General features: G+C 40.3%; 1 long non-coding RNA gene across 1 annotated transcript; it reads right to left on the reverse strand.

Annotated features, from left to right (window-relative positions):
• Nucleotides 1-5,593: 5,593 nt before the first annotated feature.
• LOC119914894 lies at nt 5,594-6,442 on the reverse strand. Its single transcript, XR_005446872.1, has 2 exons — nt 5,984-6,442; nt 5,594-5,836 (listed from the first exon to the last, which is right to left on the reverse strand). It is a non-coding gene; the product is annotated as an uncharacterized LOC119914894 (long non-coding RNA).
• Between the last annotated feature and the right edge of the window lie 16,362 nt (nt 6,443-22,804).

Here is a 22,804-nt window from a genome sequence, read left to right on the forward strand (position 1 = left end):
GGCCTGTTCTGCTAGAGTTCCCCACAGAGGCGGCCGTGGAGGTTGATACCCTGAGTTGCCTTAAACGTCTGCTCCTTGAATGAGGTGGAGTCAGAGCTGGTGGATGATTTGCTGCATTAGTTGAGGGTTGTATAGCCACTGCTGTTTTGTCTGCCTGATAAACTGCTGATTTTTAAATGTGGATTCTTTTTATGAGACTCTGTTACAGGTGGATGGGTCCTGTGAATGTTTTTGCTAGGTTCTGCTAAGGGTGGGGCAGTTTGCTTGTTGTTGGGCTGCGTGACTTCCCTCAGACCTCCTCCCTCTTTTTCGAGTGTTCTGACAGGGTGGAGGACTGTGGTGGACTGTGGGAGACCCTCTTCCCTTCACTGCATGTCGTGGTGTGTGCGGACCTTTAACTGAGCCTTATTGTGTGGGGTTTTATGTCTGTGACTTGCTGTCTTTAGGTGGTGCAGCACACCTGTGGGTGGTGGTGTCGGGCATCCTGGTGGCAGTTGTGCTTTGGGAACAGTTTGCTTTTATTCTTTAGCATCTCTGCAGCATTGGCCTTAACATCTTGTTGATTTATTGTTTGAGCTTGTGTTAATAAAACTGTCTAAAACCTGATCTTTAAATGTTCATGTTTCATAAATCACCTTTCCAGTCGAAACGCACGTCTCTCTGGTAAAGAGATGCTCTGTAAAAATAAACAAATGAATCCCATGGGTTAATAAGAGATTATATCATGGATCTGTTTCCAAGCTTGCTTATTTGCTTGTAGTGCTATGCTAACCTTTCTAAGGAGGACAGTAGTCCAAAAATGTTGAAGTAGCACAGAATTCATTTAACTATTTATACAGCTAACTATAATCAGCCTGAGCTCCTTCTCCTCGTGTGCAGTGACCGTCTTATGATGTGAAGACTGTTTGATCTGAACGTTCGACATGGGCCTTTTAACTAAATCTACATCTGTCCACTGCAGAGGCTCTGACCACAGCCTGGAGGAGGAACTAGAATAAATGACTATTGGTATATAATAACCCTAACTTTATTTACAGTAGGTTTTAGTCTTCACTGACCCACTGTGCTTGTAAATCATTTAAGGGCATATGTGAGTGAAAGAGTTGCACTGCAGAGCCCTGTTGTACATACTAGCCTGCTGTATATGATATAAATGTGTATTAAAAGACAGAAGTTGACATCATCCTTATTTACAAAAACAGTGCTACAATTACAAGGTTTGGTTCCCGTAAATCATGATGTAAATATGTGAAAGTGCCAACAGGTCCTTTTCTGGTGCTGGAGGAAGGAGTGGTGTTCTGCTTTGTCCTGCCAGTCCAGCATTTATCTGAACAGAGTGATGGTAGGTGATGGGACCAGCCTTGATTACAGTCATCAGTCCTTAAACCTGCACAGGCTCACATCCTCCAGGTATTGGGGCAAATCTGGGAGGTCCTGAGATGTACAGGGAGAAAAACTAAATGACTCAACTTCACTTTTATTTTGCTTTACACAAGTACAAACAGGACAGAGCACGGCCTTTATCTGGTGGTTCATCAAACAGAATTAAAGCCAAAAAAGCATTTAAAGATCTGAAAGCCCGGGAGCTGTTAATGCTCACCAGGTTTCACACATAACTAGGCCTACATAACTTATGAGAACTACAGGCTGTATTAAAATATTTAACTAACATAAGTATATTACACTGGAGAAAAATAAAAAGTTTACAACTCCACAGATTTGTTCTGGAAGAGTTTTGTTTTGACACATAGCAGTAGATGAGAGTTTTTAGCAGCTATAGCAGCACAGAAAGAGAAGCTGGAGGCAGGTGAAGTTCTGCACACCCTTCAAACTCAGTGATCAGCTTCCTCTGGTCGCAGTGCAGCCTTCTCTGTGATAGAAACACAAGTCAAAAGGTCAAAACCTGCCGCCACAGAAGGGGGCAGAGTGACCTCTGCTTGTTGAGCTCCCACACAGCAAGAAGGCCTATAAAGATGTTAGGAAACTAAAATATGAATTAAATAATATAAACTTAAATAAACAGGCTAACTGCTGTCCTAAACTACATATAACATTAGTTCACTTGTCTTAATCTGAAGTTACAGGTCAGCAATGGTCTTACAAATGTTTCATTCTCCCCAACAGCCCAACAGTTATTATTTTATTAGTTACTGTTTTTATTTCAGTTAACTAAAGTGTTTTTTTACACCCAGTGCTACTTTAGTTTTACTAAAAAAACGTTGTTTTAGTTTAAAATCACCTTTCTAATTACATGGTACATGGGCTACTTTTATTTTGAAGTTTTTACTATTCCTTCCAAAAAAGGAATAGACCACGTGACTTCTGTTTTTGGTTTATAACGAGAAACGAATTGACTGAAGTTCACAGACTCTCTTCATTCTTTGTTCAAAAAGGAATAACAATAAAATCAAATCACCAAAAAACGTGTTGGCTTTTCGTTTTTTGATTCTGACACCAAATACGGTTATTTGGTTTTTCGTTTTGAAACAAAAAACAGATAAACGGTATTTTTGTTTTAGTATTACAAACAAATTACGGATTATCCAGAGATACCCAGACCTAAGCCCCCGAAGTCAGGAGTTTGGAGTTGCATATCTAATGTTACGAAGATGGACTACAAAAATTGCATCTTTGACCTGTGCATTCTTACCGTGTTGTTTTAATTCAGGCCATGGCAAGGTGGAAAATAGCTTATTACTTAGCCTAAAAGTGTGAAGGGGTTTGCGGAGGGTGCTGCAGCGCCCCTTATTGACAGGGAGGACTACATGATGGGCACTATTGTTACTAAACGGCAACATAAAATACAGCAGGTTAGTGCTGAATGCTCTGGTTGATATTGCAGCCTACTAATTTGACGTCAGCAGCTGTTTGCGCTGTTTTGTCAGGATTATAGGAGCTACACTGGTGTGATGCGGATCGGCTCTGACAGTATCTGAATAATCATGTGGGCATAAATCATCCACCTGCACTCAACCCAACTAATGATTTTCTCAGATTTATCCCACCTCTACCGGCCCTTTTAACTCTCCAGGTGATTTCTTTATTCTGTTGATGCATGTGTGAGTGTTTTGTCTAACATGATTAGAGAGGATGCTGTCATTTAAACGTTTCCATGGGTGCAATAATGTCTCAGCAAACACCCTTGGACATTTATGCAGCAAAACTAAAAACTGCAGTTATAAACATGACAGGACAGACAGATGAAACAGAATTCTACTTCCAAAATAATTTAGAGGCACTAATGGAGCTCAGGATTGATCACTAACTCCAAACAGTTTCTCTGTATACCCTGGCAGTGGTGGCTGGTGATACTTATTATGGGGGGCGGGTGCTTTAAATGTGTGTGTGTTAGTGGTTGTGTGTGATCAAAAAAGCATGTTGAATACTTGAACATATATTTTGCTCTCCTTTCTTTCTGTTGTCCCCTGTGTTTTGCCTGCCTCTCTGTGTCTCCTCCTCTCCCCCTGCTTGTGTTCTCTCTCTCTCCCTCTCTGCTCCTGAGCCCAGCTGACGATCCACACCTGCACCTCATCAGCAGCCTCCTCTGCCTGCCACACCTGCCAGCAGCCTATATCAAGCCCGGTTCTCCACACAATCTCCACTTGATTGTCGTTGCTCCTGGTGCCACTACTTGACTCAAGCTTTGGTCTTGCAACATCTCTGTTCCCCATTCTGTTTTCCCAGTTACTAACCCTATCTGTCTGTCTGCCTCTCCCCAGGTTCACTCATCTCTCTATCCTCCGTCGAGTCAGCTGGGCTCTGCAGCTGGCGTCTTCCATGGCACCCTCTCGGCTCCCTCTCGTGCCTCGCAGTCAGCCTGCCACCACACTCCTCCACCAATCCTCTTCTCTTCCTCAGCCCTCCTTGCTCCACCTCTCCCTCAGATCCACTTCCTCAACCCCTTTTTCCCTTAATAAAACCTGTTTCGCCTGAGCGTTGCTTTTGGGTCCTCTCTGTCTTACACACACAACAGTACCTGCACATGGCACGTTTGAGGTTCAGCCCTGTCTGCTCCGTCCTTTTTTAATGTTTGGTCTCCAAATGGCGTTTAACAGTCAACATTTAAGACTTAAAGAACACAGCACAGTCGTTCTGAAACACAAAACCCAACTCTTCTGTCCATGAGGGCTGAATGCCCAAACATTTACTTAGCTAGCGAGCCTGCCAGCAGCGTTACCAGTACCGGCCTCTGAAGGGCCAAACAGCAAGACACAGGAGCAGCTTCTCCCCACGGCAGTCACGAGTCAGGAACAATCTGACACTATATACGTTCAATCTGTAGAGTTTAAATCCACTCTGAGCTTTAACATCAGCGTCAGAGAGAAAGCTGCTGAATATACTGTACACATGCATGTACTGTACATATCCACCTACTGCAGGTACACAAAGGCAGCACTCAGAGTTTCCTGCAGCAGATTTGCACTTTGTCTTCTTGTTTCCACTGGAACAGTCTGACTTCTAGACTCTGTACGCTGCTTTTTGTATATATGTACTGTCTGAACAGAAACGTCTCTTCCAGCCAGAGATCCAGAGATTTCCTCCTGTTTTCTATTTAGTCCAGAAGATTGTTTTTCTTCCAGCTTTTATTAGACAGGACTTTTATTTCCCTTCAGCTTTAACAGGGATGGACATTATATGAACGTCTGCAGATTTCAAACCAACCAGCTGCTCATTATGTTCAAGTTCTGGATTAAAGTCCACTTTCAGCTGATTCTACTTTACTTCCTGCTTCTACTGCAGTCCATTTATCTGAGCGCTGGAGTTACCAGTTACTTTACAGATACAAAATATCAGCAGCTAATAAATGATGATGTATTATTACAGGTTAAAGCAGCCAGCAGGAGATGAAGTCATTAAAATGAGCTGCACCTTTACCAGCTGCAACATGAACCTGATGAACACATGAACGCAGCAATAATCAGAATCCTACAATAGATTTTATTCTGCAGAATGAGTCCTTTTACTTGCAGCAGAGTATTTGTACACTGTGGTATTAGTACTCTTACTGCAGTAAAAGCTGTGAGTACTTCTTCCATCACTGCTCCCACAGGAGGAAACAACAAACGTTTCCTCAGAGTCAGTTTTCCTCCTCGAATGTGAAAACTTCACTAAATCATCAGAACTAAGAAATAACAGGAAGCTGAACCAGGAAGGAGAAACAAGCACACTGAGACGCTCACGTGCTGTTTGGATCGCCATAGCAACACACAGGAAGTGGGATCAGACACATCTAGCAGGAAGAAGAAGAAGAAGACGCTGACCGCTTTAATCTGATAGCGACGCCTCAGCCTGCTCTGGTTGCCATGGTAACACCGGCCTGTAGTCAGTAATCAGTTCATCAGTTCAGAGAGGTTAACTACAGACCACAGAGTGTCGACGTCGTCCCTGAAGGACAAAACTCTATTTACCAAAATAAAAAATGTGCACCCAGTTTAACACCATTTCAAAACCAGATTAAACCCAGTTTCCAACTAGTATAAACCAGTTCTAAACCAGTTTGAAGCCCCGGGTGCTGCCATCAGAGAGGAACCTGGTGGAGCAGAGGTCAGGTGGTGTCAAACGTGGCAGCAGGTAAAAAGGATAGGAGCCAGGCTCAGACTCTCAGCTCACTGTAACATGATTTATTAAGTCAAAACAAGGTGAACACAAGCTTCCAATGATGATGAGGCAGGCAGGCGAGAGGAAAACCAGGAGCGGAGTCCGAAACACAAACATGTTGAGAGGAAGAGGCCGGCAGGAATGAAGTCCGGATGAATCCAGATGCAATAATCCCCAGAAAACAGGCCCAGGGTCTCCAAACGGAGAGACAACCAAGAACTGGACCAACAACAGAGACCTGTACACACACAAGGTGGCAGGGTGATTAAACACAGGTGAGACACATCAGGTAATCACAGGGAAGACACAGACAGGAAATAAAGACAGACAGCAGAGACATTTCAAAATAAAACAGCAAACAACATCAACATTTCCTTTAATCCACCTTTTCAGCAACATGTTGAAGTTTAACTGACACGAAGTCGACAGTTTGACGTGAAGCATCGTTTCAATAAAGTTTGGTTCAAATCCTGTGACGGCATCAGATCCATGTAGAGCAGAAGGTGTCGTACAAAGCGGACAGAAAAGACGAGGCTGCTTGTTCTTCACAATCTGTACAAAGAGCTTTTAGGGACCTGAGTGATGAATCTGGGTTAAATGAAGGACAGGAGTCAAAGATCACACCTGGACTGAGAGACAGTTTCCTGTCCAACTGGAAACTAGTCAGAGCCAGACTGGGAGAAGACTTCAGACTGGCACTCTAACGTCAGCTCAGGACAATCTCCACATTCATTCTTTGTCCTGCTGGAGTTAAACACTTCTGCTGTGCAGAAAAGAAACCAAACACACAGTCCAAAGGGAGAACTGGACTCAGACTGGACACCAGTGTGACCACTGTCTGATCCACTGGTCAAACTGAAAACATGGGGGACAGAAAACCCTGATCCTGTGTCAGAGACTCAGACGAGGACTCTTGACTGTGAAACTAAAGACAGCTGAATGAGCTGTGTTCCAGTAAAGCTCCACCTCTTCCTGTATGCAGATATACACTGAGGACAGCACATGATGATCAGAGCAGAGAGCAGGCGGACGGCCAGAGAGACCATCTACCTGGACATGGATCACCTGTTGGTTCTGCTGCTGCTGTGGAGCTCAGGTAGGACTTTAAACAGTCAGTTAGTAGGAGTCCAAGCGGTGAAGCTGCTGGAGCACGATCCTTTCTGTTCTTCTTCTTTTTCTGCTAAAACTGTTTGTGCTGCTAAACATTAGCCTCAGATGTTCAGTTGTTTCCAGGTGTATCAGGTGTTCAGAGGGCTGTACTACGAAGCAGGTTGGACACATCCAGGCTTTCTTGGCTTCAGCTCGACGAAACCTTAAACTGACGGCTTTATTTACAATAAGAAAATTAAAAAGATTATTTGTGTTTCCATTTGCTTTCAAGCTGACATTAAATTAAGTGGAGATTGTTCATAGAAAAGATATAAATTCAAGTATGATTGCAAAAGGTTCACAGGAATGTATTTAATATGCACAAACAGAAATAAACAGGGGAATAGAGACGCTTTCTCAGCTGCAAGCTGAAAGGAAGAGGTGTCATGTGAAAGGGTTTAAACTGCAGTCATAGATAACGGGTTTCACCACTCTCTGTGCTCGTTCCCATTAAAGTCTCTTAAAGTGTAAACTTGATATTTAAACATGAAACTCAAGAAGTGCACTGAGGTCTGACACTGTCCCACCATGAAGGACACGTGGACTTCACTTTAGTTTCTGGACAAATCAAAGTGAGATGAACGCTGACTAAATATTATGAGTGATAAATACCAATAATCACTTTTTTAATCTGTGCTCTATTTGCTTTGTTTATTAGCTGCAAAGTGTGAAAGAGACTCGGCAGCAAATCAGGACCGAGCATAAAAACATCATCCAGTCAGAGCTGCTAACTCTCACAGATTGACCGTGAGACTCACGCTGTTGACACTTTCACATGCTCTCACGCCGAAACATCAATTTAGTCACGTAGTGAAAAACGACTGATAACATGTAGAACTGATAACGTCAGCCTGCGGCGTGAATCGGCTCCGCCCGGCTGAAGCGACACCAGCGTACGCCGTGATCGTAATCAAGCAGACCTGCACTAGTGCTGTGAGTCACAGACAGTTTGTGACAGAGTGGTAAAATAAGAAATTTTAAAATGGTTTGATGACTTTATCTTTTCCCATCTGAACATCTAAAAGCTAAGTATGGATCCATGAAGATAAGAAGGGTTATGTTCCTGTACAGGCTGCACCATAAGACAATGAGACGGTGGCTATACAGTGTTTTTATTGCTTCTATTGTTTCAAAGGGAATAAAGAGGCATGCAAACTCAGTATCCTGTAAATGGAAGTACTGTAAATGAAAATACTGTAATGATACCGTCGTTTAATTCATTGTAATTATTCAATTCTGCAAATTACAGTAACTTTCTGGCATCCAGCTGCCAGTAAGTTACTGTAAAATCTACAGCAATCTTTGGAGGGGTTTGTTTTTTTACCCGCCGACTGGATGACCAATAATGGAAAAGCGTTTCCACCACCTGCTTCTGTTGACGATTTCTGGACAGTTTGAGTTTTGCCTTTGTGAACACAAACTGGACCAGCTGGAGAACTGAGCATCTTCACATTGGTTGGATTCAGGACCCGGACCTTTAGGTGTGAACCCTTAATCTAACAGTAGCATCATATATCATCATGTAACACGTCGTTTCTTCAGCTGGGGGTCAGGTGACAGGACCTGATTCTTGTTGCTGTAGAAACATTTCCATCAGTGGAATTTAATCTGAAAGTGTGCAGAGACTCAGTTTGTGATGTTGCACTATGAATAAAGTGAAGCTGAGCGAGCATACTTCACTGAATGCTGAACTTTAACTCTATATAAACCAGTCTGCTGGCTGCTGTTCTGTGTATTCACATGTTCATCTCACCTACAGTAAACTGGTAAAATGACTCAGAGGGAGTTCACTGAGATGTTTCTGGGCTGATAGTGTTTTTTCTATCCACGGCTGTGCTCCAATCACAGGACTCCAGGCTGAAGGAAATCACACCTCAACAGGTAAAGAGAGAAGGAAAAGAGAAGGAAAGAATCACAGAAGCAGAATCAGCAGTCAAGTTTTAGTTTAATCTCTTGAATCCACTTCTTTACTGATGACTCTCTGGTTTCTGTTCAGAGCCTGATGATGTCAGGTTGGTGGGAGGAGCCAGTCGCTGTGCAGGAACACTGGAGCTGAAACATCAGGGAGACTGGAGACCAGTGATCCTCTCTCTCTGGACCCTGAAGACAGCAGCTGGTGTCTGTAGAGAGCTGGACTGTGGCTCTGCTGTTTCTGTAGGAGAGAGAAAGGAGTCCTCAGACAGACCTGTGTGGGGGATCTGGTCTGACTGTGTTCAGTCTGGATCTGCTCTGAGGGAGTGTGTAGAATCATCAGGTTCCTCTTCCTTCATCCTGGATCTCACCTGCTCAGGTAAGCCCCTCAGTGACATCATCTATGACATCATCTCTGACAGTAATGTCACCAGGTTGATTCACACTCAGCAGCTAGAATGGCAGCAGACTGTCTCTGGCAGCCATGACGGAGTCTGATGAGCTGCTGCCTCAGTAAATCAGGAGCTGAATGCACCAAGATATATATATGTATATATGAAACATGTCTGCTGCTTCAGGAGGCCCCGGGGCCAACCACCAACCAGCCTGAAAGGACTCCTCCTTCAGCTTGACGGCTTTCTTAGCCACTGGTTTCCACCAGCAGGGTCTTTGGTTGCCTCCATAACAGGCACCAGTGACCTGCTGGCAGTGTTGGGAGGGTTACTTTAGAAATGTAATCAGTAACGTAATCAGAGTACCACAAAATAAAAGTAATGTAATCTGATTACTTTGAGTTACTTTTGGATCACTTTCAATGCCAAATGGGCAAATGAAGACGAGAGAATATCAGTGATGTGTTGTCTGCTCCGTGGATTTTTATGATTTGCTGTGCACTATGTCACCACTGTGGCAGTTTCTGACCCATCAGTGACAAAAAATGTGTTTTGTATTCTTGATGATATTTAAGAGTTTGTCATTTTAAAACGTCGATGACTCATTCTGCACTTCTTATTTTAGCGTCCAATGCAAAGATTTCTCAAACAGACTTTTCTGGGGCCGGGCCCCACTGATTACTGCACAACAACAACTTTATTCATTGATTTTGATGAACCTGGATCATATTTAATGGAGAAATATCAGAAATATGACTAAAATATATTCTAGTTTTCTCTCTGATGTCCCTCTGCCTCAACTCTGTGATTCCCAGAGTTTCCTGATGGACAGATAACTTTACTTGTTGCTGGAGTTAGTTAACAGCTAACTAGCTGCTAGCTCAGTTAGCTGTCTAACCACTGGTCCTGTTAGCTCTGCCTGTACTGGGAGCCCGGAGCACCGGGGGAGTGTTTGTTTACCAGAGACTGTATGAAGGTGTTGTACTCAAGACCTGGAGGTTTTCAGGATGGGGCAGGGGGACCAGCAGGGAGTGATGGGGGGTGCGGCGCCTGATTGGGAACCGGAGCAGCCAACGAAACCTCGCTCAGCAGCTTCGCAGTGAACACGGCATGAACAGGACCAACAGGGAATCCAGTACTGAGATGATCTACACAGAGCTTCTGATGGACATGAGAACTTAATAGTTAGCTTCACTTTTTGCTAAATGCTACCTGTAGCCTATCTGACTGTATCCGTGGCTGGTTAGCTCGTTCGGTTAGCCGCAGCGGCGTAGCCCCGGATGTTTTTTGAAAAGCCCCGGATCTCAGAAGGATTTTTTTTTTAAAAACAACCAAAGGCCGAAAATTTTACTTTACTCGCTAAACTAATGTTACACGCGCGGGAAGAGAGAGAGATGATTATTATTTATTGTCCTGCACATTAGCAGAGAATAAGATGATCGCATGTAGCTCTGTGTCTGTCCTCTCTGCTCCACCTTTATCAGAGGCGCTGAAATTAACCTGTGTGAATTTGTGGTGCGGTTGATCACCTGATACATGTAGGAGCCATCATACATGTTTCATTTCAAAATCTATGTTTGCCCCCCCCCCCCCCCAGTGATCACAGATTTGGTTTTTGTTTCAGCAAGTGTTTCACCTTTTCATTAAATGTTTTCAGATTCCTTTGTGTTTTTATTTCTGTTGGTAGGGCATTCCTACAATGGATCCCTTTTACAGAGAAGGACGACTGATCCAAAGTGGTTTTGCGCTGTGCCACCTTGCAGTTGAAATTTGCTGATCCCCTAGTGGCGATTCTATTAGTATTTGTTTTTGTCACATATGGACAAAATACAGCTGGAGCAAGAATATTCACACATTTAAAAATCAAGTTGATAAAAGGAAACTTGATAAAACAATCATAACTAAGCAAATTATACTTTTTCAGTCTTATACAATGATGCCATTTCATTTGTTTTTGATCCATTATTTTCAGTGCTTGTTTATATAGTGATATAATGGGGTTAAGAGTTGACTGTGAAGCCTGGCTCCATACAGTAACACAATAAGAAAGATGGGAGAATAGCATAGCATGCAAAAAAAGTTGAGCTGTCTTAAGGGGTAAATATTATCTAATCATTCTAAAACAGTTCAAATTAGTCTTTACAGTTTTGCATAGTTTTTTAACATGTTTATCAAATTTAAGTTCGGGGTCCAAATGACACCTAGAAATTTAAAATCATTGACTTCCTCTATTTCCTCTTGATTTATTCTAATTATAAGCTTTTCTTTTGCTTTCCTTCTCATGGAAAAACACATTGAATCTGAAAAAGACTGTCAGAGTTAAGTGATTGTTTTTAAGCCATAGAGAGACTCCCTCCATTCCGCTTGTTAATATGTCTGCTGCTACACAGGGGGTTTTGGCTGATACATAGATAATTGTGTCATCAACATACATCTGACATCCAGCTTTTTTAAAGCATGATGGTAAGTCGTTTTTGTATAGGCTGAAGAGCAGAGGCCCCAAAATCGAGCCTTGTGGAATTCCCATTGTAGATTGTCAGGGGGTTGAATATTCTGCATTGATTTTTACACACTGCTCTCTTGATTCAAGATAGGATGCAAACCAGCCAGGTGCTTGCTCTGAAAAGTTAAAAGTTCTGAGTTTGTTCAAAAGCACTTCATGGTTCACAGTATTAAGGCCTGTTTAAGATCTGCTCCGACTACATCACCCTTATCCAATGAGGACTTGATGTTTTCAGTGAGGTAGCAGTTGGCAGTTGAATACCCAGGTCTAAATCCAAATTGTTTAGGATAAATAAGTAAATTATTTTCAAGGTTGTCAACCAGTTCTGCAACAATTTTTTCCAGAATCTTTGAGAGAACTGGTAGGATAGAGATTGGTCTATAATTGCTTACTTGGTGGCCTTAAAAATTAGCGTTATGACCGCTGTTTTCCAGGTTTGTGGAAATTTACCAACTCTAATGGAAAGGTTTATCAGATGTGTTATTGGTTTAATCAGAGTGAAGCTGTGTGTTTTAATAATAGCAGTATCCAACCCAAACCAGTCCTTTGCCTTTGAATTATTTAATTAATTAATGATTTTAGCAACTTTCTCTTGGTCAACTTTCTTAATGTGAAAGGACTGCAAAGAGTCTGTTAAATTTGCCTGTGATAGTTTTACTGCTTCAAAATTTTGAGCAAGCTCCTCCACTGATTGAATGAAATAATTATTAAATTCATTTGTGATTTCTGTACTGTCAGTGCTAATCACTCCATTTACTTCCAGCTCCGTTATTCATTTTCGTAGGCTGGGCTTTAGTTTAGTAAGACTATTAAAATGTTTCCAAAGAGAAGTACTTTTTCCTTCAGATTCTGCTATCAGTTGTGTAAAGTATGTAGTTTTTGCCATGCGCAGTTCCCTAACAACTCGATTTCTTAATCCCTTAAAAAGAGGTCCCTAATTGATTTAGTGGAGAGTGAATTTTTCAATGCAAGATTCTTTTTTCATTAACTGGAGAATATCATTATTCAGCCAGGGTAAAGAGCCTCTTCTTCGTGTTAAACTCAACAATTTGTGTATATTTCTTAATAAGTCCTGTGAGTGTTTTCATCATAATATTACAACTATTATCTACGTCGTTAGTTTGTAAAACGTCACTCCAATCAATATTATTTAATTCGTTATCAAATTGTTGCTTTCGATTTTTGGGAATGACTACATTCCCTAGTTTTGGCCTACGTCCATTCATAAACACTGGTAGACGCTGTTTGTTAGTTTTCTGACAATAAATGTCATATTATGGTCAGAGAGGCCCGTTATTAAGTTGGACGTCCTTGTAATTCTTTCCGGTCTATTTGTCATTATCAAATCAATCATGGTTTTACTCATTCGAGTGATTCTAGTTGGACCTTTTACCATCTGCTGAAAATTATGTTTTGACATTATCATTTTCAGCTTTTGTTTGTCATGTTTATTGTAGCATGTCTACTACTTACTAACTTATGAAATTAATACATATTATGAAATTTAATATTCAGAGACCATTCATTCATAAATCTCTCGTTTCGTGGGGCACCACCAGAGATTTAATTCACCCAGAGTCTCCGGACCTCTGGGTAGTGTTTTAATAATTATACAATTATTCACTAGTGATCAGTTAGTTAATAATCGCTCCATTATCTTAAATCAATCAGTCAGTCTCATATGGAAGGGGTAAATTCTCGTGACAGGGAAATAAATGCGGTTAGAGTTGAGCCGGATACTCGGTATGGATAAAGCACTTTTGCCGAGTACGAATATTATATGAGTAATACGAGTCAATATCTGTGCTCGGATTGAATAAAAATCCTCATTGGGTAGCAGACTGTGTCTGCGTTCTGTGATAGGCTAGTCACAGCCCCTCCCCTACACACATACAGATTTATTGTGTCCGCTCTGCTCGCTCACACACAGAACACTGAGAAGAGAACAGCTCTCTCTCTGTCTCTCCCTCAGTCACTCAGGTTCGCGGGTCTTTTCCGTTAACGTTTAGGGTTTCTTCAGCTTCAGGTTTGTTTTTTACTTATTAGCCAGTAGAGTTCTGGTAAACGTGGGGTTTGTTCAGACGTGGTGCTTGGTAGAATGCGACTCGCGTTGCGTCTCTGCCTGTCTGAGATTTTTTTTCTTGCTGGCTCTAACCAGTTTTTTTAATTCAGTGTCTGACACTTTCTTGCTGTATTTTATCAAAAAAAAAAATGAAAAAGTGTCATCATACAGTCTACTCTTACTCACTCTTTTTAAATGTGCTCTTGCTGCGCTGCAACAACAGCCATGCACGTGGTCGTTGCTAATAGGCCTCTATGAACAGACAGTGGTAAACAACTACAATTTGTACCACTAGATTCTCTTCACATCACTCACATTTTATCCTGACCGGTTGTTTTTCTTTTCCACCGTACCCTTTAAAGCTAAAATAACACACAATAATACATTTTGTAACAGAACCTAAATGCTAACTGCTAACCCCGGGTCGTTAACTCACCAGGATAATCCATTAATTAGGAAGGAACGGACGGAGTTTCTCCCAAAGATTCTCTCTCTCCACAGCTATTTCTCAGCTTAGTAGTCTTCTCGCACTCTGGCGACATGCCAGCTTCACTCTGTTCTGGTTTATATAACTTATATTAAATCCTCACTTTCTTTTTGAACAACTAACTCCGGCCACACACCCGTCTGGATTGTGCGCAGCCTCCTAGCTAGCGGCTAGAACGTGCCTATGAGACGTTTAAGGAACATCTGTAATTTGCAGCTACAGAAGTGAGCTGGGTTACAAAAACAAAATCAAAGAAAATAAAAAGCAAGTAAGTTGCTGGAACGAAGGAAGACGAGGTCGCGTCGCTTCGCGCGTGTAGCTTGAAACGAACAAAGAGCTTTCGCGGCAAAACGGACCGAACTTTTTAGGGTGTCGCCGGGAGGGGGAGCACGCTGAGCGCGTGCCGAAGTGCAGGTGAAGAGGGCAAGAGACAAGAGGACAAGAGGAACAAGAGAGCGAGTGTGTTTTTTAACTTTTGAATATGTCTATTCAAAAATCTATTTGCGCATATTATAATCAAATATCTTCATGTCTTCAAATGTCAGGGATCCTTGCTGAAAATTAAAACACTGCAAAATTAACTTATTTAGATTCTTTTCAACAACAAATATCAACACCAACATGGAAACATAACTACTCAAATGGAGTGGGGAGACCTAGTTAAGTAACTTAAAGATTATTTAATTAAACAAGGTAATGCTTTGAGTTTTGAGGAGACAGAACTCCTGGTTTACACAAAGGAGTTCAGGGCTGTTCAGTTTCTCACGCCTGGCTGTGAGAGGAGAATATCCTTTGATGCGAGGTAATTAAACAAAGAGGGAGGGCAGTTGCCATGGTTACTTGTGTGTGTGGGGGGGCAGTTAAGAGTTCTGATAGGCTGTTCAGGAGAAAGTTAATTTCTGGGTAGTGTTTCTTTGTCATTTTAACAGTCAGGCACCGAGCCTTATCTGGCTGCTGCCAAAGGCGCCAGTTTCACCACCGAACTGCCCAGAAACAGCACTTAGGGAAAGCAAACCTTTCACCTCCTCCTTTGGTCGCTTCAGCTGTCTGTTGAGGGTTGATATCTCAAACCCCCTCCTTTTCTTTCTCTCAGGGACAGGGAAAGACTTTGGGATCCCCAAATTTATTTGATATAAAATGAACTAATCCACACTGGCTCGTTCACAACATTATCTAACCAATTTATATTAAAATCTCCAAGAAGATTTAACAGTTTAAACAATTCATCCAAATCACGATAAAATGAAACATCATGTGATGGAGGATTGTATATGCCGTTTATTTTTAGTCATAAGTTGTGAGCGTGTAAAACATGCTCACGAGCAAATTATGTTATTCCGCCTGGTTTGCTCTCAAAGGATAACTCTGCTTGCACAGTGGAATCCTGCTCGCTCAGCTGATTCCTGCTCGCTCGAGTCTACATGACTTTTGACAATTTGGGGGTGGAAACCAAGGAGAGCACTGACCCTCTTATGATTGGTCACTTTCAACGTGATCACAACCAGAGCCCTTAATTAAGACAGTTAAGACACTCTTTGATTTCGCCGCCACGCGATCACGTCCTCCTTGCAGCTCTCAGTAGTTCCAACCAATCCGCGCTGTCAACCACTTTGAACGGTTTCAGGTGCGACAGACACCAGCAGCGACTATATTTGCAGCGGTTTTCGGATAAATATTGAGACATAATGTGTTTTGATTACTATCCTTCTACTTACATATGATAGCCTAAAGCATTATTATCCGTTTGGGTTTAATTTTGGAGGGAAGAGGTGTGACGTTACAACACTAACAGCAGACTATATTTGCAGCACTTTTCGTATAATGTGCATTGATTACTACGTTAACTGTACTTACAGTAGTGATTCTTTTTTTGGAAGGACGGAGAGACAGCATTAACAGTGTTATTTGTTGAAATGCAGATGGTTAGACTGCGGAGTGAAAAAAAAAGAAAAAGAAAAAAAAGATGGCGGATTAGGTGAACACTCCTGATGCACCTGCTCGTCTGTAGAACAAAACTGCGCTTCAAATGATCAAATTGGCATCTACATGGGCAAGTTGAAATACAGACTAAAGTAACAGCACAGCGTATGGACGCTCCTAATATCACGAGAGGAGAGAAGAAGAAGTTGAAAGGAAAAGTTTCCGCGTCGTTACAGGAACAAACAGGCATGGCGACGTCGAGGGCTGACAACGCTGTCTTGATTGCTGAGTTAACTGAAGTTATTTCTACATTAATGGACAATAAACTAAAAAACATTACTGACAAACTCACAATTGTAGTGTCACAAAATGAGCAGAGACTCCAATTGGCAGAAGAGCGGATATCAACTGTGGAAGATTCCGTCAAGATACTTCAAACTAAAGTGGCTGTAATGGAAACACAGCTGAAAATAGCAAACGACAAAGTGATCGATCTGGAAAGTCGAAGTCGTCGGGACAACCTCAAAATCCTGAATCTGAAAGAAGGAATCGAAGGGACTGACCCGAAAATATTCCTTGAATCTATGCTCCCGAAGCTATTGGGCCTCCAGACTGGCAAGGACAGGGTGAAAATTGATCGGGCTCACCGCGTTGGACCCAAGCAGGATGACAGACCGCGAGCGATGATCATAAAATTACATAATCCTAGTGATAAAGATATGATTATGCGTGCTGTGAAAGCTAAGGGGTCACTGATGTTCGAGAATAAAAAGCTGTTTATTTATCAAGATTTATCCCCAGCTGTTCGTGAACAACGTCGGGGTTTCAACGAGGTGTGCGAGGCGCTGATCAAAAAGAATATCAGATTCAACATGAAGTTTCCCGCAATCCTGTGCCTGTCACACGGAGGAAATCGCTACTCTTTTAGAAGCCCAGCTGAAGCACGTGAATATTTGACTATACTCAAGGACTAGTTTACACTTCTTGGATTATATCAACATCTCTTATTTATGGATCTTGCTGAACTGAAGGGGGGTGTCTTTGCTGGAAAAGGTAGGACCCCCTGTTTGGGTTATATATAATTTCTTATGCGTGAACTGTGAAGAAGGAGGACCACTCTATCATAACATCATGGAAAACAGTATTGCTTTTTCCTCTTGTAAAGGATACTGCGACTGGACTCATGAAATTACCCTAAGGCTTATTTTGTTAATCAAAGTAACATATTATATTTTTTGGGAAAATGCTTTTTTTTACCTTCTATGGGATTTAAAGATTTGACATATGATGGAGATGATATACATCACTGTATTGATGTTGAAAAAAACTTAACCTGTAAATATTACGACCCTGAGCATGTAAAATGTATGAACATAGTAAATAACTTATCATTTCTGCACTTAAACATTAGAAGTTTGAATAAACATCACGACGAGCTTGTCTCCCTACTCTTAAATACTAAATGCTGCTTCAGCATAATTGGTTGTAGTGACACGTGGCTAAATGACAAATCGTACATAGATGCCTTAAACCTCGAAGACTATAAATTATATCATAAGGACAGATCTGGCAGACCTGGTGGTGGGGTATGCCTCTATGTACGTTCAAACATGCAAGCCGATGTTTGCGATCTTGCCGTAAATGATAATCATACAGAGTCTCTCTTTATTGAGATAAAAACTGACAAAGGTAAAAACATTATTGTGGGCGTAATTTACCGCCCCCCAGATTCTGATTTAAACATTTTTAATGATAAACTAGAAGAAATTCTATTACACATAAATAAATTAAATAAAGACTGCGTCCTCCTTGGAGACTTCAATATTGATGTCTCCAAGGACGATGCAGTCAAAAAGGACTTCATTAATACATTACATTCCTCCTCTTTCTTTCCAACAATAAATATATTTACCAGAGTCACAAATACTTCTACAACTGTTATTGACAATATTGTCACAAATATACGAAATGTTAAGCTTGAATCAGGAGTTTTACTTTCTGATATATCTGATCATTACCCAATAATGCTGTTCTTTAATTTTGATTATAAATGTTTACCCTTATGTCACCCGATAAAAATTAAAGTAGTAAACGATCGATCAATGTATCAACTTAAGGCAAGTCTGCAAGCTAAAGCATGGGACATTGTTTATTGTTGCTGCGATCCTGATACTGCATATGATTTCTTGGTAAATGAAATAACAGACTCCATTCGTTGCTCCATTCCCATAAAAACTGTTACAAGCAGAAAGGCAGAACACAAACCCTGGCTAACAAGGGCAATCTCTAACTCCCTTAAACAAAAGAATAAACTTTACCAAAGATATGTTAATAAACCAAATATAGAGAACAAAACTAAATACAATGTTTACAAGAATAAATTGGTATATATAATCAGGAAAAGCAAATATAATCACTACTCTGAATTGATAAAAACCTCGCAGGGAGACTCTAAGAAATCATGGAAAGTGTTGAATAATTTTTTGAATAGGGACCATAAAGATACCGTGCTCCCTGATACAACAAATAATACTGATCTTGCAAATGAATTTAATAATTACTTTGTATCAACAGGGGCAAATCTCTCAAAAAACATTACTCAACCACACAGTGTCTCTTACCAACAATATATGTCAGGCAATTATCCAAACTCCTTCTTCCTAAAGCCTACTGATGCCATTGAATTGTATAATATCATAATGGCTCTGAAGAGCTCAAATTCTGCAGGAGAAGATGAAATTAGCAGTAAATTATTGAAAAGTATTGCTAAAGAAATAATTGAACCACTTACACATTGTATTAATCTCTCACTGCTTACAGGAACTGTTCCCAAAATGACAAAAATAATTCCGATTTTCAAAGCTGGTGATAAAAATGACATCATAAATTATCGTCCCATATCAATTTTACCAACTCTTTCCAAAATATTGGAAAGAGTGGTTTATAATAGACTTATTAATTATCTTAATACACTGAACATACTTAACCCATCCCAGTATGGCTTTAGGAAAAACACACCACCTGTATGGCGATCCTTGACCTTACTGAAAAGATCAATGATGCCATTGAAAAGGGGGAATATGGTATCGGTATATTCCTAGACTTCTCAAAGGCCTTTGATACCATCGACTTTACCATATTACTGTATAAATTGCACCATTATGGAATCAGAGGTCAACCACTGAATTGGTTCAAGAGTTATTTACACCAGAGGCAACAGTATGTAACTATTCACGAACAGAGATCAGAAAACAAACACATTCAATGTGGTGTTCCACAAGGATCCATATTAGGTCCTCTCCGCTTTATTATTTACATTAATGATCTGGAAAATTCCTCAAAGACCCTTCATAAAGTAATCTTTGCAGATGACACTAACCTGTTTCTATCACACAAAAATGAATTTGAACTTCAGAAACTACTTAACAAAGAACTTCAGAATGTGGATAACTGGTTCAAAGTAAATAAACTATCTATAAATACCAGCAAAACAAACTATATAATATTCTGTCCAAACAAAAAACAACTTGATTTCGATGATCTACATTTTCAAATTAAAATAAAGGAAGAGGAAATAAAGAGAGTGAAGACGACTAAATTTTGGGTGTTTTTATAGATGATCACCTAAATTTTAAACACCATATTGAATATCTTGTCAAAAAGCTATCAAAATATGTTGGTCTGTTCTTCAAGCTTAGAAATCTGCTCCCTCAAGCAACACTACTTACTCTTTATAAAACACTCTTTGAACCCCATTTAAACTATTGCAATATTATTTGGTGCAATACTTATCATACTTACTTTAAAAAATTAGAAATTCTACAAAGAAAAGTCATTCGTGCCATATCATGGTCTGATTTCAATGCTCCAACTCGTTCTATTTTTCTTGGGTACGGTATTTTAAGACTAAATGAATATAATATATTTCACAATGCATGTACTATGTATCAGGTGGTCTCTGGACTGAATAGCAGTTTGTGTGAGCTTGTTCCCATCCGCTGTCCCCAGCACACTCACCTCACTAGAAATAAGCACATTATTATTGGGAAAAACCGGAGATTAAAAAGCACTAGTGTGAGTGTAGTGTGCCGGGGACCGCGGATTTGGAATGAGCTGGATGACAATCTTTAATAACACTTAATAACACTTTATATGATGACAATGTAGACCACCATTGCTCTAGTAATTAATGATAACAATTTAGGCTAAAATGCTCCAAAATAATTCACAACAACCTCTCATTCTACTTTGCTGGCGTTAGCTACTGATGCCTTAGTATAATGCATAGGGCGTCCTTTGCTGACCATAGTGCGCTCAGCAGGCATGGAATCATCACATCTCAGCAACAGAACAGCATAACTCATGTAAGTGACAAAGTAGTCACATTATGTTCTGAGAACCTTTCACTGAATTCAAAAATTAGGGGGGCAATTTATCTGTCGTGTCAAACACCAAGTGCCACACCTGTACTGTTCAGGATTTATTTACGCAGACATACATAGAAGTGTTAATTCACTTACATGTTTTATCACTGAGGTCGTACTTGGTGATGTTGGTGTTGTACTGAGCTGCATTATATCAGAATCAGTTTTATTGCCAGGCATGTGTACACATACGAGGAATTTGACTCAGGATTGGACACTGCTCATGATGTGCTTACTCATACAAAAACACAATAATAAAATAATAATAAAATGAAATAAAATCAGACACAAACTACATTTAGAGGAGTTTCTGATATTTCATCCCTGTAATTATGTAAATAGGGAGGACAAAAAACATCCTCATATCCAACACAATGTAGGTCAGTAAAACAGCCTTTAATTTTAACCTCAGTATTAAACATTTAATTAAATTTACACATTTATGCTCATATGTGTAAATTTTATTAAATAAAAAATGCTGTTGTATTGAACTGCATTACATTGTAAAGGTGCTCCTATTAAGGCCACTAAGAGCATTCAACACAGTAAGACCAGCAGCTGAAAGGATGTGTAAATGCCTCCATATCTCAAATTATTTGTATGTTTCATGTCACTATATTCATATTTGCATCAATGTGGAACAAAGTTTGTCCTGGTTATCATTGGCTGGATATGGTATTTGCACTCCACTAACTTACTCTTAAATATACAAGTTTGGCACGTTTCTATGAGGCCTATAAGCAGATCCAGCTGCCAGTTTATTAGGTACACCGAGCTAAAAATAATGCAGTCCTGCAATAATCCTACCTTCATGAAGGTTAAAATATTCAGTTTTAGCTGTTCAGAGGCACTGATTCAACACACAGAGCTGTTTCTGACAGGGACGTACCTCGTTGATGTTTGGATCCTTTGTGGATAACTGGCTTGCTCGCTCATTAAAGTCAGTCTCTGATGGTTTCATATGTCAGCCTCTTCAACAGAAAAACATATGAAGTCGTTATCTGCTGCAGTTATAACGTTACTTGCTTTTTGTGCTGCTGATCTTATCAGCTGATGCACTGTCCAACAAACAATGTGTGTAACGTTAATGACTGAATTAACGTTAACCAAGGAACAACCTTGCTAGATACAAGCTTGCCATGTTATCTATTTCACATAGCTAACGTTACCGCTCATAGTAACGTTAACTGGCTACTACAGCCACTAAGTGCTGCTAACTTCTACTATAATTCTAATAACCAACTCTATCTACGTACACTTATAACTTGACATTTAAAGTAAATGTCTGCAAACTGACAGGGAGTAACGGTAACTTCATGGTAACTTGCCAGTTGAAATGTTGCTCAGGTTAGCTAGCTGCACTTAGAATCTGATGAAATTAGTTAATGTCTTCCGAACCAAACTAAAGTTGAACTAAAGCTGGCTACATAAAAACAACTATTGACTAAATTCACAAGAGGTCATTTGATGGGTTAATCATAGTCATTTCATCAACTTACCAGCGAGCGTAGGTTCATCGGACACAACAAAAATGAATGGGATAACTTACAGCGCTGAAACTTCTTCTTTTGTGTTTATTAGCGGTGGGCAAACCAGTTTAATGGTGCATCACCGCCACCAACTGGACTGGAGTGTGGAACGAGACATTAAGCAGCAAAATAAACAAACAAAACTGAAAAATATTTGATCTAAATCAGTTTTATAAGAAAATTAATTATATAACAATATATCTTGCTTGCGGTTTTCCCCAAGAGACCTGCAGCCTGTTGCACCAGCAATACGTAAGTTCTACCTTAAGTTAGGGTGCAAAGTCCACATTAAACAATACGTTGAAACTAGTTAGTTTGAGACTTAAGTTGTGTCGATGTTTCGTTGTACCACCCAGACGTAAGGTGCATCTTAGCTACTCTGGCTTAAAGCCCATACTAATCAAAACAGTGTCGTTAGGAAACAGTATAGTGTTAAGAAACAGTATTCTTAACAGAGTTTATTACAGTTTGTCTCTCTCTCTTTCAACATTTGCAATACTGAAGAGGCTAACGGCTAAAAAAAGCAACAAACCAACAAAAAGGGACCTATACAAGGAAATAATTATGATTAGGTGATAACTATGAAACCTTAATCTACAGCTAGTCTCACAGTGACATCGAGTGGCAAAACCGTTAACTACAACATAGACGTAATTTAACGGTGCCCGTAACGAACGGTAAAGTATAGGGGCAGATGAAATTTTAACATTATAACTTATATCCCCCTCATATTTCATTTCTATTTTTTCCAGCGCATTTGTAGTTGGCTAGGCGAGAAGGTTTACTATGAGTGGCTAGTCAATCAATCACTCCACATCAGACATAATTA

Source organism: Micropterus salmoides, unplaced genomic scaffold, assembly GCF_014851395.1.
Source record: "Micropterus salmoides isolate LMB-PRFRI ecotype aquatic unplaced genomic scaffold, ASM1485139v1 Ms_hic_scaffold_20, whole genome shotgun sequence".
Classification (NCBI taxonomy): domain Eukaryota; kingdom Metazoa; phylum Chordata; class Actinopteri; order Centrarchiformes; family Centrarchidae; genus Micropterus; species Micropterus salmoides.